Below are 18,208 nucleotides of genomic sequence, written 5' to 3'. Positions count from 1 at the left end.
GTTTTTATTATCATATCAGGTCTTCTTTGTTGTGTGTCAAATACTGTCATTGTGGTAGTATGGTCTCAGTCTTCCTAAAGTTATGTTATAATATGAGCCACTAAACCTCTGTTTTCTTTCATTCTAGTTGACAGTGATGGATAACCCTTTGATTAATCCTGCAGTTGGAGTTTGCATAGGTGGAAGTGGCACCTTCTGTTTTCCCTGTTAGCATGCTAGACTGCTACTACTACCACCACCCCCTTAAAGAATAAAGATGCCAACTTGAGAAAAGCCCTGCAGTAAGAAGACTTCCTCACTTCATTTAGTCAGGTAAGAGAAGAACTATTGATGGAAGTTAACTTGTTTAGTTAGTAATTAACCCCTACTGAAGAAGATGTCGTCTCTAGGTTTTTGTAGGCAAAATAGATAATGACAATCATCACCTAGTGGTCAATACTACTGCAGAGGGCAGTGGAGCAAGGATATAAGTAATTGGCATACGCTTATTTAGCAGACTGCACGAAAAGACAGCAGTGCAAACTAAAAACCAAAATAAACATTTGAGGCATAAATGAAGTAAAATAAATTATCCCATTTATATTTTTAACAAATACAAAAACCCACCGTTTCTACTCTCAATAAGCCCACCGCCTCCCCAAACAAATATCCCTGCCCCCAAAACGCTCGATGAAAAGTCCAATGTGAAACCCGGTCCCAACTCCCTCCCGACTCCCTCCCTACCCACTCTCTCCACACACAAGTCCCTTCCACAAAAACAAAAAATCAAAAAGTGCTTAGAAGAGGGCACTGTCTATATGGGTCCAGAGCTGGTCCAGGCTCTGCTCGATCCTGCTGAGCCGGCTCATCATCTGTTCCATCCGTTACAGGATAAGGTGGAGCAATGTCCTGTGAGATTGGGAGAGGTGGCAGCAGGTGTAGTCAGGGACCCTGACAGCAGGCGGAAGCACTGGCAATGTAGTGGCTGAGAGGTTGGGGCTGGCGTGCTGCTGAGCCTGGTTCTGGGTCAGAGGCAGCTATTTCACTCTCTTCCTCCTCGAGGACCACCAACTGGCAATATTTGGCCTGGATGTTCTCCAGCCTCTGTCGCTGCAGGTGGGCCGCTATCTCCTGCCTTGTGGGTGGTGCTGGTCGACCAGCACAAGTTACTCTATCGAGAAAAACAAAAATAAAAAAGACAAATTGTAAACAATGCTCTGAACAAATACTTCTTCAAAAGCAGGTAGTGGGTGGCACAGTAACAGTACACTGCTGGTCCCCTAGGGACACTGGAATTTGATGTGATTTTTATGATTGGGAGAGTCACAGGGTCAATTTTGTTTTTCTACCACACATGCCTCACATAAAAAGCACTGACTGCCTGGTAGAAAAGAAGTAAGGCAGAGTAACACCAGATTAAAAAAACAATTATTTCATTTTTTTCATTAAAAGGCTTTTCTAGTAACTAAACACCACAGACACTTTAGGTGGAAAAATAAGAATTAATTTCCTCTCATTTATGAGTAAGGCATTATGCCCTATGGAGTACACATTGCTGTCAGGCTGCGGAAGGGGCAGGGCGGGGAGGCACGGGGCGGGGGAAGGGAATAAACATTTAATTTAATTAAATTTAAAAAAAACCACTTAAATCCTCTACAGCTCCTCTGTCCCTCGACGCTCCTCGCTTCAGGCACAGACTCCCAGCCTGCCCTGCACCAATCCTGACGCTCTCTGAGCAGCGCCAGGATTGTCTGGGAGTGACCAGCCAGGGTGACTGGGAGCCTGTGCAGGCTCTCTCCAGCCCAGCAACAGTGTTGCTCCTCCGCCCAAATGGAAGAGCCGCCACTGGTTGGTGTGCCAAATTAAGGAAGGCATGCAAGCCAGCACTTCGAGTGCTTTGCTACTGTCTGCAGCTGGGGCAGCTGTAGTTGACAATTATCTATCTTTAATGCCAATGGCCCTGCTTTCCCCAAATGCCTTTCAGTTAGATTCTACCCTGACTCCAGAGGGGCTGATAAATAAATAAAATATGTTACAGAGGTCACGTATAAAATGCGGATATATTATCCTGTCTGCGATAAGTAGACAGTGGAGAAAACAATGAACTGCACTACAGGGAAAGGAACAAGCTATATAGATTGTATTTTCCATGTGCGTCACAGAGTACCCTAACGTCACACTTGAAATCAAATCAGGCACTTACTATCCCACTTTACTCAAGGCCTCACCCACCACCACAAATTCTTTCCAACAAATTAATTTGCTGGGCAGTAAGGAAAGCAAACTTGACTTACTCCTCTACACAGTAAGGCAGAGGGATTAGGTGGGTAGGTTGAGCTTTTGCTATTGAACAGAGGGGTGCCAGCGATCATCAATTCACCATGTGCCTAAGCTTTGGCTTATTGAGTCACTATATAGACACACTTCACATCACCATAAAAATGAGGCACATGCCTAGAATAGATTTTTCAATTTGTTTGGTAGGCTGGGACGGAAGAATGTAGGAAAGATTGGAGGAGAAAGGAGTGAGGTGAAGCACTAAGAGGTGATGGAAAACAACACATCTTGTAGGTTCGGTTTTGAAAATGCTGCATTACCAGAAGCAGATGCACATTGCACACCGCAGACACTCACTGAACCATACTGAACTTCTTCGGTCACGGTTGGCGAACTCATATGCCATGGGCAGGGAGGGGGTTGATGAATGATGATGGGTGGGATACATATCTGCCTCGTTTAACAAATATAGTGAGTCAAGGGAATAGGACACAAATTAAAATACACCCCACTTTGAACCATAGCTTTGATAACCATAAAACACAAAGTAAACAAAGTAGACGAGCAGCATGCCCCACGCAAGAAGAGCTCCCTTGATTATTCATCCAAGCAATTATTCATCATCCTTTCATTCTTCTTACTATATTCACCCAAACCTGTAGGAGGCTGTCTGTCTATGAAGTGTGCAAAATCAGGCACACTGTGCAGACAGGCCGGCTACCTCACATTGGTTTACAAAGGTAAAAACTAGAACACCTAATGCTCTAATTTTTATGGTAGCTTGGTCGAGCAGTTAGGCCAATCTTGGAGAAGTGCAAAGCATTTGTTGGACTCACAGTATCAATAAATGAAGACACGCACTCAAAGGAATAACGCGAGACCAATTTACAAAAGATTTTAATAACATTTTTAGACCGAGATCATCAAATTTGGGTAAGTACTTTTTTAGTTATGAATTTTCAAAGTTTAGCAAAAATAGTCTTTTGAGCATAATTACGCACTGTGGGAATCAATGTGAGAAAACTTAAAAAATACATATGAAATCAGGCAATACGTTTACTAATGTCTCCTTTTGCTTTTAAATCATGGTCATCAAGCAATCCTGTGGGCCAGCCAGATGAGTTTGGGCGGTTCCCGGTTTTGGCGGAAAGAGCTGCTGAAAAGTACTTGGAGCTGGTGCCGGAGCACTGCAGGGGACCACTTGGAAAAGCAATGTACTTGCAGAATTCAAGGTGAGTCCTGTGGGTCCCCTGGAGTGTAGAGGTCGCAAGGGGTTTGGGACCCTTAGAGCACTGCTGGTTCTCTAGTGCAGGGCCCAGGGAGGCCTGGTGCAGAGCAGATAGATGAGCCAGGAGAGTGCTCAAAGGTCCCCTTGGAAGCAAAAGGCAGGTCACTTGGAGAGTGGATTGCAGGTCAGCAGGGCCCCTCTTGGGGGTGGTTGTTATATGCCCTGAAGACCCTCCACTGGGGCGTGCTCCTGGTCCTTTTGGAGTCCGGAGTGGACTTCTCTTCTTGGTGTCCAACGCTGAGAGACCGGTACACCAGGCTATTGCACATTTCAGCCACTGGAGGTAGCAGTGCCACCAAACTTGGCACGGTTCCAGAATTTTTTCTCCGGATCCATCGGGTGAAAGTTGGTCCGGCTGTGGTATCCGGTTCCTTGGTCAGCAGCCAGCCAGTGAACTTTTCTTTAGGTCTTTTGTTGCAGAAAGTGATGCATTCATTCTGGAGGGAGATCTTTGCTGATTATCAGAAAAGTGGAGGTCCTCTGGGGTTTTATAGAGGCCGTAGAATGTCCGTGCAACCCCTCAGAAGCTACTGTTGAGTCCTGGGTGCAGCAGGCAGGGTTTGGCTCCTTTTCTTTGTGCAACAGGAATGCAGTTCTTGAGCCTTGGGTATTCTTTATTGCAGGCCGTCTTGTGTCCTTGGAATCTGATCTGCAGGTCTAGGGGTGCCCACTAAATACTGCATTCAGTGGGTGTTTAGGGGAATACCCAGTAGTGACCAATGGTTCATCTACCTTAGATTAGCTATACCCACTACGGGACCATTTCCTGTGGGCAAATGTCACTTGGTTATCACTGATGGGCTATTTTCCTACCATGCAAGATGGAGGAAAATGAAATAGAGAGGTCATCTTGTATGCAACACCTTAGGGGTGGTGCAAGCTGAGGGTAGTCTGTTCTTTGTGCATTTTCCTGCTGTTGCTTTAGCCAAAAGTGGGGGTTTGTAATGTAGTCGGCTATCTGATGCTAGCAGCAGGCCTTGGGGGAGGGTGGGGGTCGAGTTTCAAGGTCAGTAAGCCCTTTGAAGGTCATAGGCAGGGCTGTGCACATTTCTGGGTGAAGAGGTGTAACATCTCTGCCCAGGAAGGGTTTTGTTCTCCCACCAAAAGTGGGGGTTTGCAATGGAGGCGGCCATCTGCTGCTAGCAGCAGGGCTGGGGTTCGAGTTTCAAGGGCGTAAAGCACTTTGAGGCTCATAGGCAGGGCTGTGCACATTCCTTGAAGGGGGGGGGGTAACACCTCTGCCCAGGAAGGGCTTTGTTCTCTGGACCCAGAGAGCACAGGCTTTCACCCCAGAGTTCCAGAATCCTGTGCGGTGGTGGCAGGCTGGTTGTGACCGGCCAGCAACCATGCCAGTGTAGTTAGCTTTTGCAGGGGGCACCTCTAAGACGGCCCCTGGGTACATTTTGCAATTATTCCAGTATTGGTACCAGTTTAGATTTATCAATATGAGTTGTTTGATACCAAACAACCCAGGGTGCAGGGTGGCCATCATGTAGCTATGGAACTCGTACTGACCAGTGTCCAGCACATGACTGTAAAATGGCTGTTCTGTTCACTTACTATGTCCTATGTTTGGCAGGATGCAGTAAGGGCATATTGCTCATGCATCCATTCCCACACATGCAGTATAGTACACCATACCTTAGGGCTGGAGGAGTGACTTATCTATATTTCATGCAGTGTGTAGTGAACAGGGCACACAGACTGTGTGTCATGTCAGTTTTGCATTTTAGGATTGCACCAGGACGCTCAGCCTGCAATGGCCATGCTAGGTGCTGTTGTCCCCAGGGGCCTTCTCTTAGTTCCTCGTGCCCATTACTAGGGACTTCTAGGGGCATTGAAAGGGGTTTCCAATTGTGACAATGCATCATAACAGTATTGGTAAAGAAATCTGGCCCAGGGAACTGGGTTAGCAGTGGTCCTGGGCACTAACAACTTTGAAAGTACATGAAATACCAGACAAAAAGCTGGAGCTAACCATGTCAAAAGAGGCCCTTTCTCACAATAGCTACCCTGATTTATGCTTTACGTTCTGTCATCCAGTCTTTCACCAAAATTCACAATCCAGTATCCTTCCATTCAGTATCTACTATCCATCCTTTCTTTCAATCATCCTTTAACTCATCCTTCCATTTTCCCAATACGCATCTCAGCATTCTTTCACCCACCCATGCATCATTACCTTTCACTCATTTCACCCATACTTTCTTTTAACTTTCTATTCTTTCCCATTTCCATCAAGGCATCATTTTAGAGTACATTATGTGTGCTTTTGCTGAACTACAGATAGAAGGGGTTATAAGTAACCCAACCACTGCTGTAGTTGGTAATAGGAGGTTCATGATTACAACCTTGTAGCTAGGGAGTAATAGTAATTGTCAATAAGCAAGCAATGTGACTTACCACCTCCCATCCCTGTGGTTGCTTCTCCCCCTGCTCCATGTACTCCTGCAGCGGAACTTGAGCTGGCTCCACTGGTAGTCAGTGTGGCTAGAAAAAACATTATACAGTTTTTAGATGCTAGGAACACCTCCCCATAATAAAAAATAATGAAGGGGCAGAGCTATTGCCTAAGATGATGATGACTCAGAATCATTGAAGTGCAATGAAGGGGTGGAATAAAAATGGCCAATGAAAGACAGAAAAAAAGATAGTGCAGGGATAACAGGTATTAAACAAAAATTGGATAGGGGAATTGAAAAAAAGGAGACCGTGTAAGAAAAGTAAACAGGGCAAAATTAAAAGTAGTATTATAGTGGACAGAGGTACAAGTTAGAGAAATAATAACAATAATAATAAATAACAGGACTTACCTGGATGAGCAGAGCCTTCAGTATTGGCGCTGGTGGTCAGCGCTTTTGCCAGCCCCGCCTCCATGGTGCCCCTATTTTTGCCGTCGGGTGCTGATGTAAGAAATAAAGAAGATAACAAAATAGATTAGCGATACAGTTAATCTCCACAAAATTATTATAACAGGCGAACACATTAACATATGTATCTAAATCAGATCCCCTTCGGTACTAGTATGATCGACTATTGTTGAGTTGGCTATACTCCTAAAATCCCTATTCCAAATTTCCTTAACAAAAACTACATTTGGACCTAATGCATTACAATGAATGAACTTTGATTATATTCTCATTTCTCAACCACCTGATAGACCAACACAATCTCCCTTTTTTGCAATGCATAGATGCATACTAGTACTACACATCACTGTGAAATTGCTTGGGACTGTACGAGCTACATAAAGAAAGTCACAGAGACCGCTAACTCACTGATATCACTAATTCACTATGTTGACAGGAGGCCAGAAGAGTCTGCATTGCAGTGGCTTCTTAAATATTCAGCCAAAGTGAGCACCAATGAGTACGACTAGGTAAAAAAAAAAAGAGTATGATTAGGTAGCGCCAAACACCTGCCTGGCACAAACTGGATCACATAATAATATTCCTAATAAAAACTAAGCAGGTCTTGCTTGCAGTCCATGATATTGACACTCCCACAGTGGGTAACCGCTGCCAGGCCTGCCGCCTTCTGCCAGCAAGGAGGGGGGGGGAGGCTGCACATAGAAAACCACTGCTGCCACCTCCACCTCACAAAAGATAGGTTGGGGCTGCACCCCTTGGTGGCAGCGCTGCCCACAAGGTAGACGGCTGATGGTTTGCTATCCGGGGGGCCTGCCACTGTCAGTGCCCTGTTCGCTGGCACTGCCCTGCTCTGCCATGGTGCTGGGTGGTGGGGTAAAGAAAAGAAACAGGAGGAGAAAGAAGAAAGAAGAAGAATTAAGGAAGTAAAGGGAAAAATATACAAAAAAACTCACAAGAAGCACGAAAAAAACATAAAAATACACAGACACAAAAAGAAACACTAATAAAATAAATAGCATGCATTTGCAATGCAATGGGTCTCACGTTTGCTCGAGTGAGATCTATTAACGTTGTAAATTCTGAACTAGACTTTCTTGCCACATAAATTGAAAATGAAAAGTAAAACAGTTGACATAAGCGAGCCAATTCAAAGCACCACGGCCGCTGTGAACATGAGCACAAAGGAGATACACAAAAGGAAAAAGAAGTTCGCTTGCAGTCAAACGTATCGGCAAAAATGCAATTATCCATGTAACAGGGCTGATGGCCAAGGCAGTAACAAAACTGCCACAAGGAGGGACAAACATAAAGCATTTACCAATGATAAAAAAGGATTTTTGAAAAGCAAGCCCATGAGCTAGTGATAGTGATGGGCGTGCGGTGGGCGTGGTTAAAAGCCCACTGATAGATTACAACACGTCAGAGCGCTTGCTCGCTCGACTTAAAAATGAGGGGAAGATTAATTAGGAGTAGAGGATTGAAAAGATCATTAAGGGATGAAAAAACAGGCCCTGCACCAAAAAACAAGATGGCCACGCCCATGCGAACCGTGTGGTGCTGTTCAAGTGCAATTCTGATTGCAAGAACGTATTTTGCATTGCGTATGATATACAATACAACGCGAACAGGCACACAGGGAAACTCTGCCCGACTGGAACTCCGCGTAGCGTGGGGAGTTTTTTTACCACTGTGGAGTTCTGCATAGCAGTACTCCGCGCAAGTTCCCCAGGCCTAATGCTAAAGGAAATCTATAAACAAACACATAACATACAGAGTACATCTTACGCTACATACGTTTTCTTTGCATGCTCTGTATATCATGAAATAAAACTGTGCCCAACATGCCAAATACAACCCATCTTCCTTATGTACTCCTGTGCACCGAAATGGAAAATTGTCTTAGTAGAGAGCTACATACAATACTGTATGGAGAACATGACAGTTGGCCATTAGAAACAAAAATAAAAATCTTAATTTTTAGAACAACAATGATTTGCTTTCATTCACTTTGAGCTCCACATGTAGCACAATCCTACTAAATTAGCAAAGGAAACCGAAAAAATAAACTAGACTACATATGTAAAGTTTCACATTAACTACATGAACAACTCAAAGACACATTTATGGTCACATGATTATTTAAACCATTAAATACATACATAACAAATACAATAAATAAAAAGAATGACATCTCAATAAATCTGATTGCCACTTTGTAGTTATAGTTAGTTATCCCAAATATATGAATTCCTAAAATATTAGATCCCTAATACCTTTCCACCCAATTGACCAATCACCACTAAACTTTCACAACCTATAGAATTTTTCTACATTTTGAGATGATATAATTTTTGTGGTGAATCCTTAAGGAAGTGCAAAGATAACAAGCATTTGCAATGCAATGGATCTCGCGTTTACTCAAGTTAAAGTTATTAGCTTTGTAAACTCCTAACCGGACTTTTCTTGTCACACAAACTGAAAAGTAAAACAGTTTATCATAAGCGAGCCGACGGCCACCATGAGTGCAAAGCAAATACACAAAAGGAAACAGAACTTTGCTCGCAGTGAAACATATCGGCAAAAGTGCAATTATCCATGTAACTGGCAAAAGAGCAATTATCCATGTTACCAGCAAAAGTGCAATTATCCATGTAACAGGGTTGATGTCAAGCAAAGCGCACAACTACTGCCCAGCGAGATCGCGCTACTTACAAAATAAAGAGATAAAGTAGTGCACAAACCATACTGAAAACACAGAGCCTGGTATGTTTTCAGTAGTTTACCGGTGTGCTTAAGGCAGGCTAAACACCAGAAAAGGCATGAAATAGGCATGCCTTTCACTAATTAAATCAAGCGAATTTTAAAAGGCAAGCCCACGAACCAACCAAACTGATGGGCTTGACCTGGGCGTGATTACAAGCCCACAGAGAGATTACACCAGGGACGGAGTGCTTTGAGCTTGACCCTAAAAAGGGGTCCCAAAATGCGTTTTTCCACCAATGCATTTTCCATAGACTATTGTATTTAATGTAGCACGAAAACAGCTGAATGGATTTACATAAAGTGTGGCAGGATTATATTTTATGGTGCAGAGATGATGGTTTTTGGGTACTGCAATTAATTAGGGTAAGTATTTTTAAACTTATAGGGCATTTAAACTTAATGATGTGTCACTGCAGTACTTTCATGAATTATGTTAAAATATATAAAAAATAAAATACATTTCCCCATCTATTACCACTTAATTCCAGTTCTAATAGTTAGGGACCTACTACTTACCTATAACTAAGGCCCTGACACTGAACACAGTCAAAGTGTTGTAAAAACAGTATGGCTGCCTTTTCATTCTCTAAAAACATTCATTACCCAATTATATACTGACTCGTCATCGCCATGCACCATGGTATACTGCAAACTACAGTATACCATAGCCCAAAATATAACTAAGGCCTAGATGTATTATTGGTTTGCAGTTCCCTCATGTCACTCATGGTGTCACGCGGACAATGAAATACTTAAGTCAGATTTATAAAGAAATGCAAGCCCACCATGCGTGGCCCTGCATTGATTGGTACATTTGGAGAAACGCAAGGTAGCACAATTCACTGTTTTACGTTACTCTGTTCACAATAATTTACATTGCTAAATTTAACATACATCCTTATGCCACGCCACTTTAGCCACTCCACTAAACACTATTCCATTCCCACCAACTCATCTCTATGCTTCTCCACTGTACGAGACTCCATTCTATGCCCTTACAGTCAATGGTATTACACTGTTCGCAACGCTACTTGACGCCACTCCAGTCTATGTCACTCCACTGTATGCCACTCCACTGGACGCTATTCTGCTATATTCTGTCCTACTCTACGCCATTCTACTTTATGTCTCTCCACTCTACTTTATTCCACTGTATGGCACTCCACTGTACAACACTCCACTGTACACTATTCCACTGTATGACACACCACTGTACGTTACTCCATACATACCAGTGTATGGCATGCCACTCTATGCCACTTAATTTGATGTTATTTGATTGGTCCCCACTCCAATGTATGCCACTCCAGTGTATGCTATTGTACTCTACCCCAAGCCACTGTACACCACTCCAGTCTCACCATCCATTATACTTCACTCCTCTGAACACTACTCCACCATACACTGTTACACTCTATGCCACTCTATGCCACTCCAATGTACAACACTCCGCTTTATGCTACTCCACCCTACACTATTACACTGTTCACATCTCCACTCTATGCCAGTCCACTGAACACTATTACACTGTATGCAGCTCCACTCTATGCCTCTTCAGTTTACGCTACTTCTCTGTATGCCACTCCACTAAATGCTACTCCAGTATGAGCTATTCCACTTTACACAATTCCACCATACGCTACTCCACAATATGCTATTTCATTGTATTTCACTGTATGCAACTCTACTGTATGCTTCTCCACTCTACGCCCCTCCACTCTACCCCACTCTTCTATCCTACTCCATTGGATGCCACTACACTGTACGCCACTCCACTGTATGCTATTACTCTCTACCCCATTCCAGTGTACACCACTCCAGTCTGCACCACCTTATTGTACACCACTGCACTGTATGCTACTCAACTATATGCTATTCCAGTCTGCGCCACTCTGCTGTATACCACTCTACTTTAACTTATTTCACTCTATGCCACTCCACTCTACGCCACTCCAGTGTACACCACCCCAATTTATGCCACTCCATTATAAGCTATTTCTCTATACTCCTCTCCACTGTTCTTTACTCCAGTCTATTCCACTCCACTGTATGCCACTCCACTCTACGTGATTGTACTCTACGCTATTCCGCTCTACACCACTACCCTGTACTCCACTCTACATTATTCCACCATGTGCCACTCCATTCCACACTACTACACTGTACTCAACTTCAATCTTTGCCCCTCTAGTGTATGGTATTCCACTCGACCCCACTGCAATGTATGTAACTATACCCCAACCCACAATACGCCACTCCAGTCTCAACCACTTCACTGTAGGCCACTCCACTGTATGCTACTATACTACACACTATTACACTTTATGCCACCCCACTGTAACCTACTACATTATATGCTATTACACTTTATATCACTCCACTGTATACCACTCCCTTCTACACTACTCCATTCAACTCTATTCCATTTTATGCAACTCCATGGTATGCTACTCCACTCTATGCCAGTCCAGTGTACTCTCCTCCACTCTATATAACTCCACTCTACAAAACTCTACTACAATATATGCCACTGAACTAGACTCTACTCCAGTGTCCAAATTTGCACTCACCTTTATGCCGTACACTCTATTATACAACACTCTACTCCACTCTATGACAGTTTTCAAAACTGTATGACACATCACTCCACTCTACTGGAGACACCACTCCAATTAATAACAGGTTTCTCAAGTATATGTTACATTACTTCAATGTATGCCACCCACTCCACACCAATTAATCCACTGTACCCTATTCCACTCAACGCCACTTCACTGTACACCACTTCATTCTACGCTATTCCACTATATGACACTCCACTCTTCTAAACTCCGCTAGACAGTATTCCACTGTATGCTATTCTACAGTATGTAATTCCACTTTACTGTAATCCACTCTATGTCACTACAGTGTATGCCACTCCCCTCCATGCCACTCCATTGTATGACACTCTCCTACACTCTACATAACTCCACTCTATCAAAGTCTACCAAATGTAATGGCACTCTACGGCATTCTACTCCACTCAATCCCCATTCACTCCATTGTCCAACTCTATACTCTGATCTATGCTGGTACACACCAATGTACAACACTCTATTACACTATATGACACTTTTCTAAAAGAAACAGTACTCCACTCTACTGCATGAAACCCCACTCCAGTTTATATCAGTTCATTACCTATGCAATGCCAGTACACTCCACGCCACTCTACTCTATAACGCACCAATACACTCTATTGTACTTTACACTATGTTACAGCATTCCACTCAATTCTACTCCACTGTACGAGACTTTACCTCACTCTACAATACAACAATCCAATCTACGCAGCCCCACTGTTTCATACACTACTGTACTATATGCAACTCCACTCTATTACATTGTATGCCCCTCTCCAACAATTTACTTCTGTCTATACCTCTTCACTCCACTGTACTATGCTGTATGCCACTGTAAAATACACTACTCCACTATACTCTACTATACTCTAGTCCACTACACAACACTGTATGCAACTCTTTGTATACTACTGTACCCAACTGTTACAGTATGAGGGCAAATAACAACGCAGGAGTCGGCCGCCAAGTAGGTAAGTGTGGTTTATTGTTTAAGAATTTTTAGTTTTCCTGCTGGTTTTCTTCTTTTTGTCATTCCGTCTTTAACTTTTGAGGTTACTGTAGTTCATGGTTCATAATTACTTCCTTGTTTCTCTCAGTTTCTTCAGGTCTCCCGGGAAGCACATGCAGAGAAAAGAAGAAGAATCTCGGTAAGTGTTTATGTTTTCTCCTTTCCTAACAGTTTCTGGCTTTCCCTCTTCTGATGTTTTTCCTTCTTTTCTCTTCTCACTCTTTCCGTTTTCTGGGCTTTCCTTCTCTATTAGCCTTTTCTTTCCTTTCCCTCTCTGTCAGGGTTTTCTTAGTTTCTCTCCTGTCTTCTTCTATTTTCCTGTTCTCTTTCTTCCATGGCTCTCTGGAATGCTGTTGTTTACGTTTTTCTCGTTACCTAATCACTGCTGTGAGCTTGTGCCTGTCGTACCTCCTATGTACTGATTTGAATATCCCTCACCTCACCCGTGCCGTATCATTTATCACAGTGCATGCCCGTATTTACCCTTTCCTTGTCTCCCTCCCCCTCGCTTGGTTCTTTAGGTCCGCTCCACCCGTCCTCCCTTCCCGTAATTATGGCGCTCCAACGCACCTGGATTTGCCACGCTTCTCCAGAAGCGTGGCGGACTGCTGCGCTCCGCTTCCCAGGACGTCGTCCTCCCTTCCCCAGTCGGGGACGAACCGCTCCCTGGTCTCTCTGGTCCTCCGGCCTGGGTTCTCTCCACGGTGTCCTCTATCGCTCCTCCGTCTCGCTCCTCGTTCGCCTTTCCTCCCGGCTCCTTCTCTCCCGGAACTCCTGATTCCTGCCCTCTTGTGCTTCCTTCTTCACGCGGTGACCTGGCTTCTCCTCCCTGATTGGTGGTGCTTCAGTTTTGGTTCCGGCTCACTAGCGGCAGCAGCAGCACATGTTGGGAAAATGTGCGGGCAGGCTCCGGCCAGCCTGTCACACCAACTTTACTCAACTCTACTTTGACACAGTACTCCACTCTACTCCACTACTCCACTGTATGTCACTCCACTGTACACCACTTAATGCCATTATACTCTGTAACACTATGCCAATCCACTGTACCACACTCTACAACACTGTACTGTACACCACTCCACTCCACTTTACAAAAATCAACTAGACTGTATGCCACTCTACTGTAGTCTACATATTTTTCCAATACTTTACAACACCTCACTCCACTGTACAACACGGTACTCCAATTTATGACACTTTACTCAACTGTATGCTACACCACTCCACTCTACTGCACTCCACTCACCTCTATGACACTTTACTCGACTCTAAGACACTTTATTCCACTCTACACTACCCCACTCCTGTGTACTCCACTCCATTATACTCCACTCCACTTTATTCCACTCTATGCCACTGAACTGTACTCTGCTCTACGCTACTCCACTGTCCGACACTCTACTCCACTGTATGCAACTCCACTCTACAACACTGTACTACACTCTATGCCACTCTACTTCACTCTCTGCCCAACCTCTCTATGCCACTGTACTACACTGTATAACAGTCGACAATACTCCACTCAACTTCTCTCTACGATACACCACTCCACTATATGACACAGCACTACACTGTACAACACTCTCCTCCACTGTACTCTACGACACACCACTTGACAATGCTCCACTCTATGGCATCTATCTCACCCTAATCCACTCTAAAACATTCTACTCCACTCTATGACAGTCTACAATACCCTACACTATTGTTCGACTTACCATTCCACTGTACAACTTGCTGCTCTAATATGCGATACTTGACCCCACTGTATGAGACACCATGCCACTATACAACACTTTACTACACTGTAAGATATGCTACTACATACTACTGCATTAATTTCCAATCTACAATACTTTAGTCTATGACAACAAACTTTACAACACTCTCCTCCACTGTGCTGTACGAGACTCCACATAACTTTCCAATTGTGATACTGTACTCTACGATTTGAAACACATTTTCATTAACAACTTTTTTTTAAAACCACTGAAATTCAATTTAAAAAAAAGTTACATCTTAGTTGTAGTTTGGAAAAAATATTTTCCCGATACAAACCAAGTTTGTACTAGACAAACTTTAAAAATTCTAAAGTTACAGTTATAACTTTCATTTAAATGTATCCACCACCTTCACATTATTAGAAGTAGCAAACCTTGTTACACACTCTGTTTTCAGCTCTCTAACCAGACAACACTAACTATAACTTGCCACACTAACATGCACTGTGTTCTCACAAATAATGATACTCCACTGTACAACACTACACTGCATGAGACTCTCCGCCACTGTACTGCACAGCACTACACTCAACAACGCTGAACTAAACAACACTCTTCTTCACTCAACTCCACTCTAGGCCACTACACTTTACAACACTTTGCTACATTCTAGGACACTCTACAACACTCTACTTGATGACACTCCACTCCACCACACTCTATTTCATGATACTCCAGATGACAACACTCCACTGTACAACACTCAGCTCTACTATTCAACACGCCATTACACTGCACAGCATGCTGCTCCACTCTACGATACTCCACAATATGACACACCACTCCACTGTATAACACTTTACTGTACACTGTCACTCCACTCTACTCAACTCCACTATAGTCCACTCTATATTACTCCACTTCCGACATTAGACTCGACAAGAATTTCTTTCACTGTACTGTACTACACTCCACTTTATGACACTCCAATCAATGGCACTCCACACTGTGATTTGAAACACATTTAAAAAATATAAACTATTAAGATACAATGAAAAAAACAAAGGTTAAGGATATTTTATAGTTAGAAATACTGTATGTGTTATTTCTATACAAGCCCACCTGAAAATACACAAACATTAAAAAATGTGAAGTTAGAAGTATAAAATAAATTTATAATTTATGCACCACCTTCAAATTACTATAAGTTATGCACCTCCAAACAGTCTTGTCACCTTACTCACAACACTACATTAACTATAACTCATGCCTTTTCCATGCACTGTTTATACCTTTGTATACTACATCACTTATAGCAAGCGAAATGAAAGCATTCATAACAATGTTTTCTAATTTCTCAAATTACATTATTTGCCACAACACAGAGCATGGTAGAGTGGCGAGTTATAGTTAGTGTTGTCTGTTTAGCGAACTGAACAGTGTGTCACAAGGTCCGCTACTTAAAAGAAGGTGGTGGATACATTTTAAATTAAAGTTATAACCATAACTAGAATTTTTTAAGTTTGTGTAGTTTAAACTTGGCTTGTACGGGGGAAATATGTTTTCCTAACTATAACTAAGCTTCAAACTGTGTTTTCTTTCATTGAAAATAAATAAATAAATACAACTTTATATTCACTTAAAAAAACAAAGGTTACAGGGAGGTTATAATTAGGCCCACATTTTAAATGCACAAAACCATTGAAATTCACCAGCTATAGTTAGAGTTACTTCAAGCAACTAAAACTTGTGTCCTAAGGTAACTATAACTTGCGCCCAGCTATACTCAGTTTTTTCATCAACAATGTTACTGCAAATATTACAATGATATTATCAAAGATGTTGTAATGCCGTAATTTGTGGGTTAATTAGCAGTGCATAGCGAGGATGTGAGTTACAGTTACCTTAGGATATGAGTTATAGATACTTGAGGTAACTATCTATAACTGGTGAATTTCTATGGTTCTATACATTTAAAATGTGAGCCTAAATATAACCCACCTTTAACCTTTGTTTTTTATTTTAATTTCTATGTTTTTTAAAAATTGTATTCCCTAACTATAATGTCCTTGTAATCAACAACAAAAGGCAACTCATTACTTGAAATAAATGCACATTCTAAACATGTAAAAATAAGCTTATGAGTGCTCATACACTGACACACATCGTTGCCTTGATGTGTAATTCCGGGTTTACAATAGTAGACCCGTTTTAATAATGAACAAACAATTCAGTGGGGCACATCAACAATCAATGTCTATACTTTTATAATATCATAATGAGATGACATGAGAGATCCTAGTATATTTTAACTGTATTGCTAATTAAAACATCACCCTTTCCTGAATGTGTAGACAAACAATAACTAACCAAAGAAAAAAACATGTACTCGTGTAAAATTAACCAAACCAAATATGTCCATGCAATTAGAAAATTTTAATACAAAAGAAAATATCATATTATACGCATAAACATATAAATATATAGAAACAACATATAAAATAAGAATGAAAAGCCATCAGCCGACACGTGTTTCGTCCTGACTAGACTTCTTCAAGGCTGAGAAAATCACAACAAATAACAAACAATTACAACAAATATATATGTACAATATATACAAACATTAAAATATATACACATCAAATGTTTTGTCCTTTCATTTTCCAAAATACAAAAACAAATAAATTCTTTGGTCAATTGAATACACAAGCTCTTATATATGCATATTATTTGTAATATTTCTCTTGATTTGAAGCTAAACAAAAGACTTCAAAGGAAAGGAAGAAAACCACCACCACACAACCTCAGTGATAAAGTGTTTATTTGAAATGTCCGACAATATAGTATAAAACATTTCCCATGTCCCCAAGAGTAGGTCTATTAAAGCCACAGCGATAGTTAACCATGCAACATGCAAGCCCAAGTATAAGTGAATTTCTTTTTCGTTGGCATTCGATCACCTTATATCTATAATTTCTCTTTTTTCAAAAATGAACTATTTAATGCCCAGAATAACCCCTCCTTATGTAATAGTGAGTAGAGAGAATCTAATAAGTATATACCTTTATTCACTTCTATATCCGTATGATCGTATTTCATTTATCATCCTCTAAAAAGGAGGGGGGGGAGATGATAATTTTGTTACTCCCCTTTCACTTGTCAGAATTAGTTTCAAGGCACGCCAATATAATGTATTGTGATGCAATTACTGACCTGTTTTAAATCACAGTCAGTCACTTCCTTGCTGTCTTCGAAATAAATCTAAGTTACGGGCATCGCAAACCTCATGCATTGAGGAACCAACTGAAATACAAATAATTAAAATAACTCTAGTGTCCTCTATCAAAAGACCTCCGTTCCTATGTAATCATCTTTGTACCAATATCTCCACACTATCCTGGTAGTGGAGCCAACATTCTAATAATGCTCCATTTTTCATTAGATTACATAAGATACATTTCACAGACTTCTGCCATACACCTACCTATATGCCTCTCTTTCTGTTCTTAAATTACATCCCACTTCTATATCCCGATGTATCTCGGCAAGAACCTCGAGGGCCCCTGTACCTCGCCTCACTCTCCCCGACTTTTCCCAGGTAAGTGCAAGTCCCTCGCCGGCATTTTGCGCGCCGCGTTAATGCTCAAACAAAGTTAATTAACAGCAAAAACGGA

At 41.9% G+C, this 18,208-nt stretch overlaps 1 long non-coding RNA gene across 1 annotated transcript in view; it reads right to left on the bottom strand.

The window, feature by feature from the left end:
- Window positions 1-536: 536 nt before the first annotated feature.
- LOC138259428 (uncharacterized) overlaps window positions 537-18,208 on the bottom strand; it is a 33,058-nt gene continuing 15,386 nt past the window's right edge. The window contains exons 2-4 of the long non-coding RNA XR_011198728.1: window positions 6,358-6,447; window positions 5,948-6,034; window positions 537-1,150 (exon numbers count right to left, since the gene is read on the bottom strand). This is a non-coding gene — a long non-coding RNA (uncharacterized lncRNA). The remainder of the gene's footprint in view (window positions 1,151-5,947; window positions 6,035-6,357; window positions 6,448-18,208) is intronic.

Source organism: Pleurodeles waltl, chromosome 9, assembly GCF_031143425.1.
Source record: "Pleurodeles waltl isolate 20211129_DDA chromosome 9, aPleWal1.hap1.20221129, whole genome shotgun sequence".
In the NCBI taxonomy this organism is placed as follows: Eukaryota; Metazoa; Chordata; class Amphibia; order Caudata; family Salamandridae; genus Pleurodeles; species Pleurodeles waltl.
This window is presented reverse-complemented; position numbering and strand designations above follow the sequence as displayed.